The sequence below is a fragment of the Tachyglossus aculeatus genome, chromosome X4 (genome assembly GCF_015852505.1).
Source record: "Tachyglossus aculeatus isolate mTacAcu1 chromosome X4, mTacAcu1.pri, whole genome shotgun sequence".
Taxonomy (NCBI): Eukaryota; Metazoa; Chordata; class Mammalia; order Monotremata; family Tachyglossidae; genus Tachyglossus; species Tachyglossus aculeatus.
The window spans coordinates 9,915,789-9,937,138 of record NC_052098.1 but is presented as its reverse complement, the minus strand read 5'-3'; positions in this window follow the sequence as shown (position 1 = coordinate 9,937,138).

Below are 21,350 nucleotides of genomic sequence, written 5' to 3'. Positions count from 1 at the left end.
ATTGCCTATAAATGAAGCAATCTTAGAGAAAGCTTATTGGTGTCTTCTTCCTCTCCCCTGTTTTCAGTCACCCACCCAAGTTTTGGTAAAACGTGTTGTGTGAATGGGTTGCAGTGAATAGAATAGTATTTTGATGCTCACCATTTTAGAGAATTTCTGTCTCACCAAGAAGAAAAATGGAAATGGCATTGCTTAAAGATGGGACCACAAAATCTAAATAATCCTTGATTTTTCCCATTTACTTCTTCAAAGATTCAATATGGCATTTGAACATCCAGCATACAGAATTGATTTATGTGGTAATATAGGTATTCCTAACTGAAGATCTAGTACATCAGGGAAGCAATGAATCAGGATGCTAGAGTGAAATATGCTAGTTTCAAAACAGGAAGACAGCCCAAAGAGAGCTAGGAAATAGCATTTGCAAATTCTGCTTGTCAGGTATTTTCAATTTGTTCTTTTCTCAATGCACACCCTTATTCAGGCATGTGCAGTGCAGAAAGAAGATGTGGCTCTGTACCCTTTTAAGCACTTGATATTCACCCCACCCTCAGCCCTACAGTACATATGTATGTATCCGTAATTTATTTTAATAGCCGTCTCCCCCTCTAGACTGTAAGCTCCCTGTGGGCAAGGAAGTATAACAGTCTTGCAATTTGATAGTGAGGTTCCTGGGCTTTCCACATCATTCTCCTCTAACCAAAAAGGAAAAGGGGAACTGTAACAAGGACACCCATCTCCTTTCCACACCAGGAAGGTTCTGACTTAGACCTCTCCTGTGCTCATAAAGGATTATTGAACCATGCACCCATCCACTCATTTCTGGATTTTGAGATCATTTGTTTTCTATTGCCTAGCCTTTGATTCTTTTATGAAACCAGGTGCCTAATAATGGAAGCGAAATGGCACATGCCCTCTGATACTTATTAGCTGAATGAGCATTTCCAAGAAACTCCTACTTTTAGTTATTTGAGCCTTTGCTTACTAAAAGGCCTTCACTTTCTTCCCTCAAACTACAGTATTCCACCTCAAAATCATAAGTGGTTTGAAATCTCCAAATATAGAGAAGGGGTCACCCAGGAACGGCTTTGTGAATCAAAAGAATGTGAAGTATTTTTTTATAAACTGTCAAGCAAGATTGACATTGTGGTCACCGGGACCATGTCTGCTAATTCTGTCATACTCTTCCAAGTGCTTAGTACAGTGCTCTGCACATAGTTAGTGCTCAATAAATACCATGTACTGTAATTGCATTAAGCATTACTCGTAGGCAGAATCTGATCCTTTGAAAGCCAACACACTGTACGTGGATTTCCGATGTATTCTCTAGCATAGATGTAGTGCTTACTGAATTACACCCCTAAAAATGGCACTCAGTGACCGAAAAAAGAGCACCTAGACTCCATGAGTATAAATATGTCTATAGGAGCAATGAGGCAGTCATCTAGATCAACTCAGAAACAAATAAAACACTCTGTTTTTGTTAACATCAAAATGCCAGTAAAAAAAAGTCCATGACAATAGGGAAGGAAAATGTTTGAAAGTCTGCACAATTCCACTCACATTGTCTCACCTCTGTCAGTTATGTCCTGCAATAGGTGCAACTAGCCCTCTTAACATAGAAATTTTGCCGAATGCATTTTTTCTTAATATGTTTTTTGGTTTCTATTTTTTTGTTTTTTCCTATGGCGACTGAAACTCTAAATTTAAATAGTACTTAATAGGGTTGGATTCTTATCTCTCCTATCTGATCATATAACAGATAAAAGTTACATTTCTGAAGCTAGTCTGTTCCAGAATAATGTATTGGCTGAATACATTCACTCACTTAATGTGATACCCCAGAAAACAATACAGCAGGGCTCTTGTTTAGAGAGTTGAATCTCTGCATTTTACTGCATCATCCAACACCACAGACTTGAGCACAGAAGGCATTTTGGCCTTTTGTCCACAAATTTTATTTCCTCAAAAAGTTTGTGATTTTAACAACCACCCACAAGGTTCTTCCTTGTAATCAGTTTTATGTAGCAAAACTCAGTACATGTCTGCATTTAATTTCTGTACTCATTTCATTATAGCATCAACTGTAAGGAGAGCATCACTAGTCACAGGGATTGAAGGATGATTATTCCTAACAGAGCTTAATCACAGCCACTTGTCTATGATTTACAGGTGAACTCAAGCTTTGTGAATCTGAAAATTAACATTGTTAATTATAGACATGATGAATCATAGGCTTTCAAAGGTCATCTAGTTCATCCTTATGCCTTCAGGTAAAACTCCATTTATCTATTCCTCAAGGGAAGACGTCTTTACTGGTGCAAATGCACACCTAGCTCCAAATAATAACCCGCCTTCTCTTAAGGTATAGCCATGCACTTTCCTTAGTGTTGTGTATATTCTGTCTAAGATGCTGGATGGGTTCGTCTCTGTGTCCTCACACAGGCTGTCCTCCCCTCACCACCTAGTATAGGCATGTTTTCAATAAATACCTGATGACCGGGGGATGAAGCGGTTTCTGTATGAGGACAAATTGAGGAGATTCTTCTGTCTAGGAAGGCGGAGATGACTTTAAAAATCCATAAATCCATCATTGCATTCTCACTCCACCAGAATGATAAAGGGCAGGGGTAACCATTGAAGGTAGAAGCTGATGGATTCCAATTCAACAAAAGGACAGCTTTTTCACTCAGTGAGTTAAAGAAGGGTTTTGATCAATTCAGGTAGGAGAGAGGCTGATAGTGGCTATTAGAAAAGAGTTAGGTGTAATCGTAAATACGTCCATAACCAATGGAATGCACATCAAAAGTGGCGCCCATTCGACTATTTTTCTGAGCATCTTTTGTTGCAATTCTGAACCATTGAGCCAGTGTGGGATTTCTTAGGTTTTTAGGATGATGATCAGGTCAATTTCAGTTCATTCCCTCAAGTCCTTTCACATTTTTTTGTGTAAGGAAACACTTTAAAACGTTATGCTGAGTTCCTGCCAAAATCAAGACATTATCATCTTCTGGTAATTTGGCTCTAATTCATTTCCATATTCTCTTTTATGATGATGGCCTCTCGCAATGAGAACGACAGGTGAGACTCCATGCTGAAGCTTTATGGTGAAGGGGTGGATTTGCACAATGACACTCACGTTCACTTGGCCCTCTTAGTAGTAAGCCCACTGGGGCACAATGAGCAGCAAACAAGTAAGTGGATGGGTTTTAGTATATTGAAAAGTGAGTGCAAAGGTCTTATGTACAGGAGTCATTTACAGCCAGTAGACTGTTGCCTTGGTAGTAGCTGCAGTTTGGCCACTCACATTAACCAGTTATTTTTCAGGGTTCTGGCTGCGTCTATCCCCCCCCCCCCCCCCCCCCATATGGAATACCCTATGTGGTTCTTTGGTCAGAAATCATTCCCTAAGTTGTTCAGGGTTGCCAACCATCCACAAATCCACGGCCAGTCTGTAAAAATGAACTAGAATTGATTGCGTCTGTAAGGCCCCTAAAAATACTTGATCGTTTGTAAATACAGGCAGCCACCGCATCAGGGTAATAAGCAGGAGAAAACAGGGATGTCATCACCACCACAGCAGCTTTATCTCCTTCCCACCACCTAGTTCTGCCCCAGGCCCACTGGGAGTGTCTGGGTCACCCCCTGACCCTTTCTGGGCCTTTGGGGGATTTTCCCTAAGGGGAGCGAATCCCTATCTCCCCATGTGTCTTAATTGGCATAACTGTCATGAAAGAAGAACTCTCATGACTAGATGAGGAGCAGCATGACCTAGGGGAAAGAGCACGGGACCGGGTGTGTGGGGACCTGGGATTGTGAGCCCCACGTGGGATAGATAATCAGATTATCTTGGATCTACCGCAGCACATCATACGTAATAAGTGCTTAGCAAATATCAAAATTATTATTCTAATCCTTGCCCTGCTACTTGCCTGATGCGTGACCTTGGGCAAGACTTTTGACACTGTGCTTCTGTTTCCTCATGTTAGCCTGCGCGTCCCAAGTGGGACAGAGGCTGTGCCTCATCTTCTGGTTTAGTATCACTTCAGCTCTTAATATAATGCTTAGCACATAGTCAGTGCTTAACCAGTGCCACAATTATTATTAAGTGAAGATTTAATTTTAAATACACAAATGTTAAGATGACTAACTTTCAAACTAGCCCAACTTGTAGTTTCAAGAAAGCGATGAGCTTTAAAAAATGATTGAAGAAGAAAACCCAAAAGGAGTGGAGTTCAAAGGTGTGCAGGCAGTGTATGAAGAAAATAAGAAAATGGTTCAATCTAAATGGGACACATTTTTTTAATACATTTGAAACCCCAGTACCAAAATGAGTTGAGCTCAGCTCCACTGAAACTGCAATGACACCAATGACATCCTTTATGCTAAATCTAATGGACTCTACTTTTTTTGATATTTGTTAAGTATTTACTATGTGTCAGGCACCATACTAAGCTCTGGGGCAAATACAAGCTAATCAGGTTGGACACAGTCCATGTCCCATATCGGGCTCATAGTATTAATCCCCATTTTACAGGTGAGGTAACAGGCACAGAGAAGTTAAGTGACTTGCCCAGGGTCACATCGCAGACCAGACGCCATCCTAATCCTCATTCCTGGGCCCTAGTCTAGTCTCAATTTATACCCACTCCCTCGAGGAGCTCATCCACTCCCATGGCTTCAACTATCATCTTTACATGGATGACTTCCAAGTCTACTTCTCCAACCCTAATTTCTCTCTTTTTCTGCAATCTCTCATTTCCTCCTGCCTCCAGGACCTCTCTATTTGGATGTCCCACCTACTCCTCAAATTTAACAGTTCCATAAGAGAACTCCTTATTCTTCCCACCATAACGACCTCCAGCTCTCGACTTTCCCATCAGTGTAGATAACACCACCACCCTCCATGTTCTTTAAAACCACAACCTTGGTATTATGCTTGAGTCATCTTTGTCAGTCCCCAAATACAGTCTGTCACCAAATCCTGTCCCTTCTTCCTTCACAACTTCTCCAGAATTTGTCCCGTTCTTTCCATTCAACCTGAGCCCATGCCGTTCCGAGTACTTGGCATGTCCTGTCCCCGAATACTGCATTAACCATCTTGCTGACCTCCGTGTTTTCAGCCTCTCCCTTCTCCAATCCATACTCCGCTCTGTTGTCCAGATAATTTTTTTAAAACATTGTTCTGTGCTCATCTCCCAACTCCTCCAAACCTCCAGTGGTTGTCTATTCCTCTCTGCATCAAGCAGACACTCGTGACCATTGGCTTTATGGCACTCAATCGTCTCTCTCCCCACCCCTACTTATCCTTGCTCTTCTCCCACTACAACCCATCCTGCACACTTTGCTCCTCTAATATCAGTCTACTCATTGTAACTTGTATTTCTCACCATCGACCCCTTGCTCCCAACCTCCATCCTGCCTGCAACTCCCTTCCACTCCCCATCCAACAGATCACTGCTCTCCCCATCTTCAAAGCCCTACTAAAATTACATCTCCTCTAGGCAGCCTTCCCTGATTGATCTTCCATCTCCCCACACTATTTTCCTCCCTGCTGTGTCACCTACTTACTTGAGTCTGAATCCCCTAAGCACTTACATTTTACCCCATAATCACTCATGTACATATCTTTACACTTTGTTCCTTCCCCTATCCATAATTTGTTTTAGGATCTATCTCCCCTGTTGGAATATAAACTCCTTGAGGTCGGGGATCACAGCTCCTAACTCCATTGTGCTGCTTCAGGTGTTTAGTACAGTACTCTACACAAAATAAGTGATCGATAAATATGATTGATTACTATTGATTGAGCTGTCTTGAACGGAGAGGAAATGTGGGGTTGTAAATTAGATGAGAAGCTAGAGTTCTGATAATCATAACAATGATCATAATAATAATTGTCATGGTGGTATTTGTTGAGCACTTACTGTGTCCCAAGTACTGTACTAAGCACTGTGATAAATGCAAGACAACCAGGTCAGACAGTCTTTATCCCTCATGGGGCTGAGTGGGAGGGAGAAAAGGTATTTAACCCCATTTTACTGATGAGGAAACTGAGGCACAGAGAAGTTAAAAGTGACTTGCCAAAGGTCACCCAGCCGACAAGAGGCAGGTCCTCTTCTGACTGCCAGGCCTCTCATCTAGTAAAGATAGAAAAACTGTCACAGTTTCTAGGAGATTATGAGAAGGAGAATCCAGCATTACTGCACCTCAGAAAGAGAAATAAGTTGTTATGTATTTCCAGGGAAAGAACCGGACTATTGTGTGGGAGGAGGAGGAAGAGAAGGTTGAGGGGAGGGAGGGGGAAAGGGATGGGGAGGAGGAACCACCGTAATTATTATTACTATTATTGCCTGTCACTTTCCCCTCCTTCACCTCCAGAGCCTTGCTCTTTTTTCATTCATTCAATTGTATTTATTCAGAGTTACAAAGCACTGGGGTAAATACAAGTTAATCAGGTCAGACAGAGTACCTGTCCTTAATCGTGTTCAAAGTCTAAGTAGGAGGAAGAACAGGTATTGAATCCCCATTTACAGATGATGAAACAGGCTGAGAGGAGTAAAGTACCTTGCACAAGGTCATGCAGCAAGCAAGTGGCAGACCCAGGATTAGAAGTGCGTGTGGCTCAGTGGAAAGAGCCCAGGCTTTGGAGTCAGAGGTCCTGGGTTCAAATCCTGGCTCCGCCAATTGTCAGCTGTGTGACTTTGGGCAAGTCACTTCACTTCTCTGGGCCTCAGTTACCTCATCTGTAAAATGGGGATCAATCAATCAATTAATCATATTTATTGAGTGCTTACTGTGTGCAGAGCACTGTACTAAGTGCTTGGGAAGTACAAGTTGGCAACATATAGAGACAATCCCTACCCAACAGTGGGCTCACAGTCTAGAAGGGGGAGACAGAGAACAAAACCAAACATATTAACAAAATAAAATAGAATAGATATGTACAAGTAAAATAGAGTAATAAATATGTTAATATTAATGTTAATGTTATGTTAATGTTAATAATAATAAATATAAATAAATAATAAAAAATAAATATCTTAATAAAATCAAGACTGTGAGCCCCCCCACCGTGGGACAACCTGATCACCTTGTAACCTCCCCAGCACTTAGAACAGTGTTTTGCACATAGTAAGTGTTTAATAAATGCCATCATCATCATCAACTCAGGTCCTCTGACTCCCAAGCCCACGCTCTTTTCCACTGGGCCACATTGCTTCCTTCCCCCTCTCCTCTCCCTTCAAACCTCTGGAAATCTAGCTCTCCCTCACTTTCAAAGCCCTCCAAAAATCCAACTTCCTGCAGAGGCATTTCCCAGTTTGTTTTTCTTCTCCAGGTCCCATCTCATCATCATCATCATCAATCATGTTTATTGAGCACTTACTGTGTGCAGAGCACTGTACTAAGCGCTTGGGAAGTACAAGTTGGCAACATATAGAGACAGTCCCTACCCAACAGTGGGCTCACAGTCTAGAAGGGGGAGACAGAGAACAAAACCAAACATATTAAAATAAAATAGAATAGATATGTACAAGTAAAATAAATAAATAGAGTAATAAATATGTTAATATTAATGTTATGTTAATGTTAATAATAAATATAAATAAATAATAAAAAATAAATATCTTAATAAAATCAAGACTGTGAGCCCCCCCACCGTGGGACAACCTGATCACCTTGTAACCTCCCCAGCACTTAGAACAGTGTTTTGCACATAGTAAGTGTTTAATAAATGCCATCATCATCATCAACTCAGGTCCTCTGACTCCCAAGCCCACGCTCTTTTCCACTGGGCCACACTGCTTCCTTCCCCCTCTCCTCTCCCTTCAAACCTCTGGAAATCTAGCTCTCCCTCACTTTCAAAGCCCTCCAAAAATCCAACTTCCTGCAGAGGCATTTTCCAGTTCGTTTTTCTTCTCCAGGTCCCATCTCATCATCATCATCATCAGTCATGTTTATTGAGCGCTTACTGTGTGCAGAGCACTGTACTAAGCGCTTGGGAAGTACAAATTGGCAACATATAGAGACAGTCCCTACCCAACAGTGGGCTCACAGCCTCAATCAATGGTATTTACTGAGTGCTTACTGCAGTCAGCGCCCTATCCTCCCAATGACCACCTTAGCAATTTTTCACTCACAATCACCCGTAGCACTTTGTTGTACATGTGGATTCTACCATTTCAACCCTTATTTGTGCACCTCCCCATCTTTCCATTCTCTTTTTCCCTCTACCTATAAATGATTTTGTTTTGGTCTTCCCTCTGAGATCAGAAACACTTTGAGGCAAACCATCAACTTCTTGCAGGCAGGGATCACGCCTACTGACTCTATTATATTGTACTTTCCGAAGCGCACATAAGGAACGCTCATCAAATGCCACTGATAGATTGGTCGATTGTCTTTTAGATTTCATGTACGCTACCCAAGCAGTTAATATAGTGCACTGCATACAGGAACTGCTCAGTAAATCCTATTGATCGACTGGTAGTTTGAGTAAAGCATCTCTTATATCGTGAATCCTGTTGGCCAAGCTCCCGGACGTTCCCTGTTTTGGAGAATTGGAGGAAGCCAGTTGTAGACTCCCAGTAGCCTGAGCGGAGGAATTGCTCTTCTCTGTACTCCCTCTGCCAGAGGTCACAGTGAGAGATGATTGAGTGAAGCCAGGGGCCAAAGGGGATAGCTGGAGGAGAGATGGGGATGGGAAATAAAGGGCAAACGTAAATTGATTTAAATACAAGGGAAATGCAATTACACATCTGGTAATCAGTATTGGTGCAGGTGTTGCCGGAATGAGATTCCAGCAGATTAATTATTTATACAGATTATGCTGATGATTTGCAATGGACTTAAGGGAGGTTTTCTGGCTGGTTGGGGAGGAGGATTGCTTGTGATTAACTTAAAAGCAAGGATAAAGCAAGGCCGATATTAAGTAAATACCAGAGTCCAGACCAACATTTGCTAACAGCTGGGTAAATTCTTGCATGCCGATTGGCTTTGGCAGGGAGCGTGGGGAACAGAAGGCTATACCAAGGAATGTTGCTAGCTGAGTAGGCTAGTGTTTATGTTTTTTGCAGGCACTTTCCATGAATGACTCAGCTTTGTGGAGAAGGAGTGGAAATGAATTAGAATTCTCTAAATATTGAGCTTCAATTGCCTTAATGTGCTTATGAGCATCATCGTGGAAATGAGTATCTGGAGGCAGATTGAAGGAGTTGACCTAATGCCCTCATCTCTCAGTCCTCCAACTCCAATCTGATGAACACATACCCATAATTATTTCTCAAACAGTTTTCATCTAATTTTAAAGTGGATAATTTATACCACTTGTATAGAAATGCAATAAGTTTCATTAAAATATTCAACATTAGTAGAACTTTGAGCAGAATATATTTTGTACAGTTTCACGAAGTCATACATATTTATAATATTAAAACTCTTCACTTGCTTTAATAATAGCATGCAATCCCATAGATCTGAATACTAATTTTAATACTTCTGATGGAGTAGCAGGCTAGGCACACAAAATTATGCATTTTATACATTGTTTTGTATATTTTTCTGGATCTTTTATTGCTCTTTCTTTTAATTAATATTTACTTTGTGACAGAAAGCTTGGTAGGAAATAGTTGGAAAAGAACTAATATGTTGACAGGTTTTTTTTTTTGTCTTCACGCTTGACTCATTCTTTCTCTCCCTCCAATCTCCCCACACACACTCACCGTCCCTCCTTTTCCTTTTCCTTTACGTCGTTTAGGAGAGTCATATGTCTTTTATTTTTGAAACTGTCAGCTTTTGGAGGAAGGGGTCCTGAAAGACCAGGCTTCTCCAGCTTCCTTACTCCTTCTCTAAAAGTGTAAAGGTAGCAGAGCATCAAATTAGGAAGATTGTTTTTACCTTAGAGCTCTTGCATTTGTTTGTCATTCTTGAGTACTCTATGACAGGATGAATTGCATACCTAGAATGCGGTGGCTCTACTCAAATGGAGCAGTGATCTATTTATTATCCATCCATCTTCTATTTCTCTATCTAAGTGCCTATCACTTATAGCCCTTGACATGCAATTATGTTCTCAGTAATAGCTCTCACCGGCCTGCAAAAGAAGAACCTGTTTTTATTGAGAGAGGAAATAGGAGCCAGAACATAGGAACTCTTCCCCATTCTTCTGAAAAGCATCACAAGATCATTCCTAACTTGTAGCAATACAAGTCTGACGAAACAACATTGCAATTGAAAAACAGGTCTCCAAACTGAAGCCGTAAAACAATAGTAAGATTGTTATAAGTGATCGTTCATTCATTCATTCATTCCATTGTATTTATTGAGTGCTTACTGTGTGCAAAGCACTGTACTAAGTGCTTGGGAGAGTACCATATAACAAGAAATTGACACATTCCCTGCCCACGACGAAGTCAGGCATGTGAGAGACTAGCTGATTGTACTTAGGAATGTCCTTGTGATGTAAAGAATAACTACATTCATTCAGTCATATTTATTGAGCGCTTACTGTGTGGAGAGCACTATACTAAGCGCTTGGGAAGTACAAGTCAGCAACATCTAGAGACGGTCCCTACCCAACAATGGGCTCACAGTCTAGAAGGGGGAGACACAACAAAACAAAACATGTGGACAGGTGTCAAATCGTCAGAACAAACAGAATTAAAGCTAAATGCACATCATTAACAAAATAAATGGAGTAGTAAATATGTACAAGTAAAATAAATAGAGTAATACATCTGTACAAACATATATACAGGTGCTGTGGGGAGGGGAAGGAGGTAGGAAGGGGGGAGGGGAGGAGGAGAGGAAAAAGGGGGCTCAGTCTGGGAAGGCCTCTTGGAGGAGGTGAACTCTCAGTAGGGCTTTGAAGGGAGGAAGAGAGCTAGCTTGGTGGATGTGTGGAGGGAGGGCATTCCAGGCCAAGGGGAGGATGTGGGCCGGGGGTCGACGGCGGGACAGGCGAGAACGAAGTACAGTGAGGAGGTTAGTGGCAGAGGAGCAGAGGGCGTGGACTGGGCTGTAGAAGGAGAGAAGGGAGGTGAGGTAGGAGGGGGCAAGGTGATGGAGAACCTTGTGGCTGAGAGTGAGGAGTTTTTGCTATATGACTTGTGTATCACGTTGTCTTTAGGTCTATAGGAGCAGGTGACCTCTGCCCTCGGTGACAGAGTCATCAGTGAACTTTGCCTGTGGAGGCCATACGCAGGGCTGCTGAGGCTAATGCAGGACTGACAGTGCCGACCACACTAGATACACACCAAGATTGCCCCTGAATCCCTAGTGGTCGACCATCCACCTCTGCCTCAAACAGAAACACCTTACTCTCCACTTTAAAGTACTCAATCAGCTCTCCCACTAAAACCCAGCCCACATGCTTCACTCCTCTAACACCTCCCTCCTCACTTTACCTCGATCTTGTCTAGGTCACAGGCAGCCCCTTGGCCACATCCTCCCTCTGGCCTGGAGCTCCTTCCCCCTGCAGATCTGACAGACCATCACTCTCCCCACCTTCAAAGACTTGAGAGAACAATATAACAATAGAACAAAGTTGGTAAAAGACATCCCCTGACCGCAAGGAACTCACAGTTTAGATGGAGAGACAGACATTAATATAAATACATAAATTAGGAATATTCATTCATTCATTCAATCATATTTATTGAGAGCTTACTGTGTGCAGAGCACCGTACTACGTGCTTGGGAAGTACAAATCGGCAACATATAGAGGTGGTCCCTACCCAACAACGGGCTCACAGTCTAGAAGGGGGGATATAATAATAATAATAATAATAATAATAATAATAATAATGGTATTTGTTAAGCACTTACCATGTACAAAGCATTGTTCTAAGCACTGAGGGAATGCAAGGTGATCAGGTTGTCCCACGTGGGGCTCACAGTCTTTACCCCCATTTTACAGATGAGCACAGAAGTGCCCGGGGGCAAATAAAGGGAACAAATCATGGCAATGCAGAAGGGAGTGGGAAAAGATGAAATGAGGTCTTAGTCAGGGAAGACCTCTTGGAGGAGATGTGCCTTCAATAAGGCTTTGAAGGGGGCAGGGAGAGTAACTGTCAGATATGAGGAGGGATGGCATTCCAGGCAGGATGTGGACAAGAAGTCAGCAGTGAGGGAAGATGAGATGAAGGTACAGTGAAAAGGTTAATATTAGAGGAGCAAAGTGTGCAGGCTGAGTTTTAGTAGGAGAGAAGCGAGGCGAGGTAGGAGGAGGCAAAGTGATTAAGTGTTTTGAAGCTGATGGAAAGGACTTTCTGTTTGATGCGGATGATCAAACTGAAGATTCTTGAGGAATGGGGAAAATGGACTAAACATTTTTCGTAAAAAATGATCCGGGCAGGAGAGTGAAATACGGACTTGGGTGGGAAGAGACAGGGAGATCAGCAAGGAGGCTGATAGAGTAATCAAGATGGGATAGGATAAGTTCTTGGATTCATGAGGTACTATTTTGGCCAGAGAGGAAAGGGCAGATTTTAGTGATGTTCTGAAGGTTGAACCAACAGGATTTAGTGATAGATTGAATATGTTGGTTGAACGAGAGGGATGAGTAGAGGCCAATGCCAAGGTTACAGGCTTTTGATTCAGGAAGGATGGTGATACTGTCTACAGTGACTGGGAAATCATAGGGAGGACAGGATTTGGATTAAATCAATGTATTTACTGAGTGCTCACTGTGCAGAGCACTGTATTAAGCACTTGGGAAAGTACAGTAAAATAGAGTTGGTAGGCATGATTTCTAACCTCAAGGAGCACATAATTCAGTCGGGGAGACAGACATTAAAATTAATTACAGATGGGGGAAGCAGGAGAGTATGACAGATCATCATTCTTCCACATTCAATGCCTTATAATAACAATAATTATGGTACTTGTTAAGCACTTACTATGTGCCAAGCACTCTTCTAAGTGCTGGGGTAGATACAAGTTAACCAGGTTGGACACAGTCCCCGTTCTACATTGGGCTCACACTCTTCATCCCCATGTTGCACAGATGTGGTAACTGAGGCACAGATAAGTTAAGGGACTTGCCCAAGGTCACACAGCAGAGACATGAAATCACGTCTCCTCCAAGAGGCCTTCCCCGTCAAAGCCCTCATTTGCTCCACTCCCTCTCCCTTCTGCATCACCTTTGCACATGGATTTGTACACTTTGTTCACCCCACATTCAGCCTTACAGCACATATGTATGTTTTGGTCATTTATTTTAATGTCTGTCTCCCTCTCTAGACTATTAGCTCCTTGTGGAGAGGGAATGTGTCCACCAAAGATGTTATACCATACCCTCCCAAGTGCTTGGTACAGTGTTTTGCACACAGTAAGCACACATTAAATATCCACTGATTGAATGATTATGCAAGTACTCTGGGGTCGGGTGAATATCAAGAGCTTGAAGAGTAGACAGAGCTAAGTGTACAGGTGACACAGAAGGGAGGACAAATAGGAGGTAGGGAGAATAGGGACAATGAGGGCTTAGTCAGGGAAGGCTTCTTGGAGGAGTTGTGATTACATTAAAGCTTTGAAGGCGGGGAGAGTGTTGGTCTGTCAGATAGGAAGGAGGAAGAAGTTGCAGGCCAGACGGTGGATCAATCAATCAATCAATCAATCGTATTTATTGAGCGCTTACTATGTGCAGACCACTGTACTAAGCGCTTGGGAAGTACAAATTGGCAACACATAGAGACAGTCCCTACCCAACAGTGGGCTCACAGTCTAAAAGGGGGAGACAGAGAACAGAACCAAACATACCAACAGAATAAAATAAATAGGATAGAAATGTACAAGTAAAATAAATAAATAAATAAATAGAGTAATAAATATGTACAACCATATATACATATATACAGGTGCTGTGGGGAAGGGCAAAGCGCCGACAGTGAGAAAGACAAGACTGAGGCACAGGCCCAATGAGTAGGTCTGCATTAGAGGAATGAAGTGTGCGACCCAGTCGAGTTGGTAGGTACATTCCCCATCTTCCTGGGAATGTCTAGTGGGAGAGAAAGATATTAAAATTGAAGGACGGAAAGCTCAGGGAAGACCAACTGTCAATGCTGTTCTCTGAACTTTGGAATGGACAATTGCAAGACAAAATGTGTAGTACCAAATGAGGGAAGAACACTCCAAAGCAGAGTAGAGGTACCTGTGTGTGTTCAATGAGTTGGATACTCTACCAAATGAGTAGCACAGAAGGAATAAAAGGCCTGGATTGCTAAATAAGATGCTTGCAGCGTTGTTTAGTGAAAAGAGCACGGGTTTGGGAGGCAGAGGATGGGGATTCTAATCCTGGCTCTGCCGTTTGCCTGCTGTGTGACCTTGGGCAAGTCACTTAACTTCTCTGTGCCTCAGTTACCTCATCTGTAAAATGGGGATTAAAAGTGTGAGCCCCACGTGGGACAACCCAATTACCCTGTATCTGCCCCAGTGCTTAGAACAGTGCTTGGTACATAGTAAGTGTTTAACAAATACCATTGTTATTATTATTATTATCAAAGAGCTTAGGAAAAAGAAATAAGCTTATTGGATATGCAAAATACCAGGGAAAGCTGATGATAAAAATCAGGAGATGCAGAAGGCCCAGCTTAGCAAGTGCAGCATCATGTTTGAAATGTATGAAACATGCTCTCGAACCGATGCCCAAGGTTTTCTAATCGCTGTTATAAGTTTTATTATAAAAGTGTTATCTCAAAGGAGTTCAGCATTTTCTACATTATGGAGTCAGAGGTCATGGGTTCGAGTCCCGGCTCCGCCACATGTCTGCTGTGTGACCTTGGGTAAGTCACTTAACTTCCCGGAGCCTCAGTTACCTCATCTGTAAAATGGGGATGATGACTGTAAGCCCCACGTGGGACAACCTGATCACCTTGTATCCCCCACCCCAGTGCTTAGAACAGTGCTTTGCACATAGTAAGCGCTTAACAAATGCCATTATTATTATTATTATCTTAGATATAGTTATTGTAAAATATAATGTACATTCCACCCCCTCTGCCCTTCCCCTCCCCACAGCACTTGTGTATATTTGTACATATTTATTACTCTATTTATTTTATTAATGATGTGTATAAAGCTATAATTCTATCTATTCTGTTGGTATTGACACCTACTTGTTTTGATTTTTTTTGTCTGTTTCCCCCTTCTAGACTGTGAGCCCATTGTTGAGTAGGGGCCATCTCTATATGTTGCCGATTTGTCCTTCCCAAGCGCTTAGTACAGTGCTCTGCACACAGTAAGCACTCAATAAATACGATTGAATGAATGAATGAATTCCTTCTAGTCCACTTTGAGGATAGGGAATTTCTGATGAGAACTTAAAAGCCAGGGCCTTTTCAGAAAAAAAAAAGGTTCTCTGGCTCTTCTGAAGGCATAGGAGTTGTTTGGGATCTGTGTGTAAACTTCCCCCAGTTCTCTATATTCTAGTTTCTCAGACTTGGTACCACTGAAGTCTGGTGGTATTTCAAGATAATTTTATCTTGCATGTGTTTTTTGGGTTTGTTTGGGTTTTTTTGAGTGGTGGTGGAGGGAACTTGTAAGACATACTGGGATTTAAGGTGTTACCCCCAACTGAATCACACAGGGTACAACGTTTAAAAGCAGAAATTCATAGTCCACAGAAGCTGTCTTACCCTAGAGCTGTATTGGGAATGGTTATTGGTCAGAACGCATTTGGTATCTAGAAGCAGGCGGGATCTCATAGGATCTTAGCTCATGGATTGTTTTATGCAGCGTACAAGGGGCTAGAAATACATTTGAGACGGCCAGGGTATAGTATTGTAGTATATGTACTAATACTAATAATAATAATAATGGCATTTATTAAGTGCTTACTATGTGCAAAGCACTGTTCTAAGCGCTGGGGAGGTTACAAGGCAATCAGGCTGTCCCGCAGAGGGCTCACAGTCTTCATCCCCATTTTACAGATGAGGTAACTGAGGCCCAGAGAAGTTAACTGACTTGCCCAAAGTCACACAGCTGACAATTGGCGGAGCCAGGATTTGAACCCATGACCTCTGACTCCAAAGCCCGGGCTCTTTCCACTGAGCCACACTGCTTCTCTTATATATATATATTTATATAATGCTATTATGTATGTATATATAGTATTATATAGATTTTCTATCTGTGTTAAGTGGCTTATTGAGGGACACATAGTAGGCCAATGACAGAAGCAGAACTAAAACTTTGGTGTCCTGGCTCTGAGGCTGATGCTCATTCTACTAGGCCATGCACTAGTTGGGAGGCACTACAAGAGGCCATGAATGTAGCATCAGAAAGAAGGGATGCTGAGTTGGAGATCCAACAGAAGGCTGAACTCGCACCCAGCACTAACCCTTGCTCACGCTGATCCCCCGGTCTAAAACTCCCACTGCCGACAAATATGCCAGACCTTAGCCCTCCCCACCCTCCAAACCTACTCCACCACCTCTAGGAAGCCATCCCCAATTGATTCCCGATGCCCTGAGTCCCATCCACCCAACTTCCATCTCTGACACTTGTCATTTCGAGAGATTTATTTATTGAGCACTTTCCATGTGCAGACCACCATGCTAATTCCTTGGGAGAATATACAGCAATGGAGCCAGTAGACAGGTTCCCTGCCCACAGCTAGCTTGTATGCATTCATGCCCACCCTCAAAGCTTTTGTCATTCATTCATTCAATCGTGCAGAGCACCATACTGAGCGCTTGGAAAGTACAATTCAGCAACAGAGACGATGCCTGCCCACCCTGGACTTACAGCTGGAGGGAGGAAGGCTTTTAATCCCCATTTTACAAATCAGTTAACGGAGGTCCAGAGAAGTTGAGTGACTTGCCCAAGGTCACAGCACAGACCAGTGGTGGAACTGGGATTGATCCCAGATCCTCCGACTCCCAAGCCCATGCTCTTTTCACTAGGCCACGCTGCTTCTGAACAGAATAATGCATTCTGTGATTCAGGCTGATCCCACTTTTTTATGTCTGTTTTTCTCATTGGAATATAAACTCTTTAACTGCAGGGAATGTGACTTTTGCTCTGTTCTTTGTACTTTCTCAAGCATTCAGTACAGTGCTCTGTACCCACTGGGGCTCAATAAGTGCCATTACTGCTGCTACTGCCACTATTACAACTACTACTAATCAATCAATTGTATTTATTGAGCACTTAGTGTGCGCAGAGCACTGTATTAAGCGTTTGGGAGAGTACAATGCAATAGAGTTGGTAGACAGATCCTACTACTCTACAACTACTACTGAATGACCCAGGTACTGGGAACCTCATAATGGCTCTGAATCCAGCTTAGGTTAGGTATAGGGCATGACTTTCCGTAGCATCCTTTTCTCGCGACTGTGACGGGCTGCTTCTGAAAATCAGGAACTCCTTTCTCAATCTCAAATGGTTTTTTGATCAGAATTAGGGGAAGGATGCAAATGTGAGGAATTTATGAAGGTGATTAAAAATATACCAGAAAATGAAAAACTGCAGTTATTGCATCATTCCCCAGTCCTTTGGGGTATATCATCTTCCAACATCACACCCACCAACACCAAGCTGTAAAACACCATGCAGTGCACGTATGGCACCCAGATATTTCGTAGTTTGGGCATATTCAATTGGAAATTTAAAAAGAGGCAAAAATTGGATAGCTGGTAGAGAAACTCGTTTTTATTTGATTGCAGTACTATTTCTTTAAATGTCAAGTCTAGGAAGAGACTCAAAATTTCTTTCATAGATCTGAGAACCTGGAGCTGAAATTTATGACAGAGTTTGGAATACATTTTCCCCAGGAAGAGCATAACAATAAAATTTTAAGATCACATTGAGCAATTCAACTACAGCAGTTAAAAAATTAGAGCAATCAAAGTGTAAGCAAGTCCTTTCTTAAAGAAAACACATCTCAAAATTCTCAGAGAAATCGATGTTCGTGGACATCAAGTTTTTATGTACCAGAGGGGCAGAAGAAGCTTTGCAATGAGCTCTCTGAATTCCAGGTATGGAAATCTATGATATATCTATTTTAATTGCATTCACCTTCTTTACACACATACACCCATATATATATATATACACATATACATATACATGTATATCACAAATAACTGTCTTTTGCAGCTCTCGGGACATACAGTTTACATTGAATAGTTTCCATATAGCCTTACAAATTGCAATCTATTTTTAGATGGAGAGATAAAGGTAGAGAGAGCAAGACAGAGCAAGTGGGCCCGTGTTCATTTTGAAAAGTGCCACAAAATCCTTAATCCCTATATAGCTGCTTCCCACAACAGGCACACAAATTATAAGCAGACCGTAAATCAATCAGTAGTTTTCATTGAGCGCCTGTCCTGCGTATGGAACTGTACTAAGTTCTTGGGAAAATACAATAGACACCATTCCTACTTCAAAGGAGATTACAATCGAGCAGGGGAGGCAAACGCTAAAATGAAGTGTAAATCGGGGGAAGCAACAGAATTTAAAGATACGGTACATAAGTGCTAGGAGAGGAGTGAATTTCCAGTTACTTAGGTCCTACTGCTGAAGTGCCATTGTTGGGGAAATTGGTTGGGAGATGAGAAGTAAATCAGGGAAGGCCCCCCTGGAGGAGACATACTTTCAGAAGGGCCTTGAAGAGGTTGAGTGCAGTAATTTGCTCTGCACTATATGCTTGTCTCTAGACTGCAGCCTCATTGTGGGCAGAGACTGTGTTTACCGACTTTTACAATGTGTTTACATGTGTTTACGATGTTTACCAATCATTCTAGATTGGTAAACCAGTCTTCGAGCCGTTGTTGAGTAGGGACTGTCTCTATATGTTGCTGATTTGTACTTCCCAAGCACTTAGTACAGTGCTCTGCACACAGTAAGTGCTCAATAAATCTGATTGATATGCAGAGGAAGGGGCCCAATGTGGGCAGGGAATGTGTCTACCAACTCTGTTACACTGTTGTAGGTACTCTCCCAAGTGCTCAGTACAGGAGGAAATACGAGCCTGCAGAGAGGGAGAGATCCAGGCTGGAGATGTAGATTTGGGAATCATCTGCGTAGAGGTGGTATTTGAAGCCATGGGAGTGAATGAGCTCTCCAAGGAAATGGGTATAGATGGAGAATAGAAGGGGACCCAGAACTGGACCTTGAGGGACCCCCCCCCCCCCCACCGCAATTAGGGGGTGGGAGGCAGGGATGGAGCCCATGAGAGAGACTGAGAAGGAGTGACCAGAGAGATAGGAGGAGAACTCGTGGGCAGGGAATGTGACCTTTGATTGTTATAATGTACTCTCCCAAGACTTAGTACGGTGCTCTGCACACAGTAAACACTCAATAAATACGATTGAATGAATGAGAGGACAGTGTTGGTGTCAATGAAGCCAAGGTTGGATGATGTTGGAGATGTGTGTATGTAACAATAGTTCTTAATAATAATTAAGGATTCATCATCATCATAATAATAATAATGGTATTTGTTAAGGACTTACTATGTGCCTTTTAGACTGTGAGCCCACTGTTGGGTAGGGACTGTCTCTGTATGTTGCCAATTTGTACTTCCCAAGCGCTTAGTACAGTGCTCTGCACACAGTAAGCGCTCAATCAATACGATTGATGATGATGATGATGTGCCGAGGACTGTACTAAGTGCTGGGATAGATATAAGATAATCAGGTTGGACGCTGTCTCTATCCCACATGGAACTCACAGTCTAAGTGGGTGTGGGAATGAGTATTTAATCCTCATTTTACAAAATGAGGAAACCGAGGCCCAGATAAGTGACTTGCCTAAGGTCACATGGCAGGCAAGGGGTAGAACCGGGATTAAAACCCAGGACCTCTGGCTCCCAGACCTATGCTTTGTACACTAGATAATGTTGTTTGCTCTGCCAATAGCTATTTTTTTCCTGTTTTCTTCTTTGTTGACCTGTGCATCATTGAACAGCGCACTGCCTAAGTAGTTGGCAGCGTTCCGCGTTGCTGATGAAATTCTTTGGTCATGTGAAGGATTTCCCAGGTGTAGGCTGATACATGCCCTCAATATTTTTCAGACTTAATTGTCAGTCCATGGTGCTGTGCTATTTTGCAATATTATACATAATCATTTACATATCATCTGTGCTTCAAGGCACAGTTGTCAGCATATAGTAGTTCCTGGATGTCTCAAAGAGTTTTGATGATGATTGTAGCCTGTTAAGATGGAAAATTTTCCTGATGGATGACAAACATTATGAACCCAGATTCCAGCTTTCTGATTTCATCCCCGAGCAGAGCAGCGTGGAGTTGTTGGAACAGATCTGGATCTCCCTGCTCTACTGTAATGGTGATGGGGAATGGGTAAGGCAGAGAATATTCAATTTTGATTCACCCTACCAACCATTATGGGGTAGGCGAAAGACCCTGGTGAACTCCTCAGGGCAGTCAAATTTGCTTTTCGGTTTTCAGTTTGGGCCTGATAATTGCATCAATTAATCCATCAATCGGTGGTAGTTATTAAGTTCTCAGTGTGTGCAAAGCACTGTACTGAGAGGTTGGGAGAGTACAGTACAACAAAAGTCATAGGCACATTCCCTGCCCACGAGGAGTTTACAGTCTAATGGGAGAGACAGACGTTAGAATAATTATGGACATGTACATAGGTTCTGTCCGGCTGAAGGTTGGGGGGGTATCAAGTGCTTAAGGGGTACAGACCCTAGTGCATAGGTGATGCAGAAGGGAAATGAGGGCTTAGTTGGGGAAAGCATCTTGGAGGAGATGGGGTTCTAATAAGGCTTTGGAGGTGAGAAGAATGATTCACCGCTAATCTCCTCACTGTACCTCATTCTCGCCTGTCCCGCCGTCGACCCCCAGCCCACGTCATCCCCCGGGCCTGGAATGCCCTCCCTCTGCCCCTCCGCCAAGCTAGCTCTCTTCCTCCCTTCAAGGCCCTGCTGAGAGCTCACCTCCTCCAGGAGGCCTTCCCAGACTGAGCCCCTTCCTTCCTCTCCCCCTCGTCCCCCTCTCCATCCCCCCATCTTACCTCCTTCCCTTCCCCACAGCACCTGTATATATGTATATATGGTTGTACATATTTATTACTCTATTTATTTATTTATTTATTTATTTTACTGTACATTTCTATCCTATTTATTTTATTTTGTTGGTATGTTTGGTTCTGTTCTCTGTCTCCCCCTTTTTAGACTGTGAGCCCACTGTTGGGTAGGGACTGTCTCTATGTGTTGCCAATTTGTACTTCCCAAGTGCTTAGTACAGTGGTCTGCACATAGTAAGCGCTCAATAAATACGATTGATTGATTGATTGATCTGTTGGATATGAAGGAGGAGGGACTTTCAGTCACAGTGAGGTGTAGAGAGAGAGATGGAATTGAGGTATGGTGAGTAGGT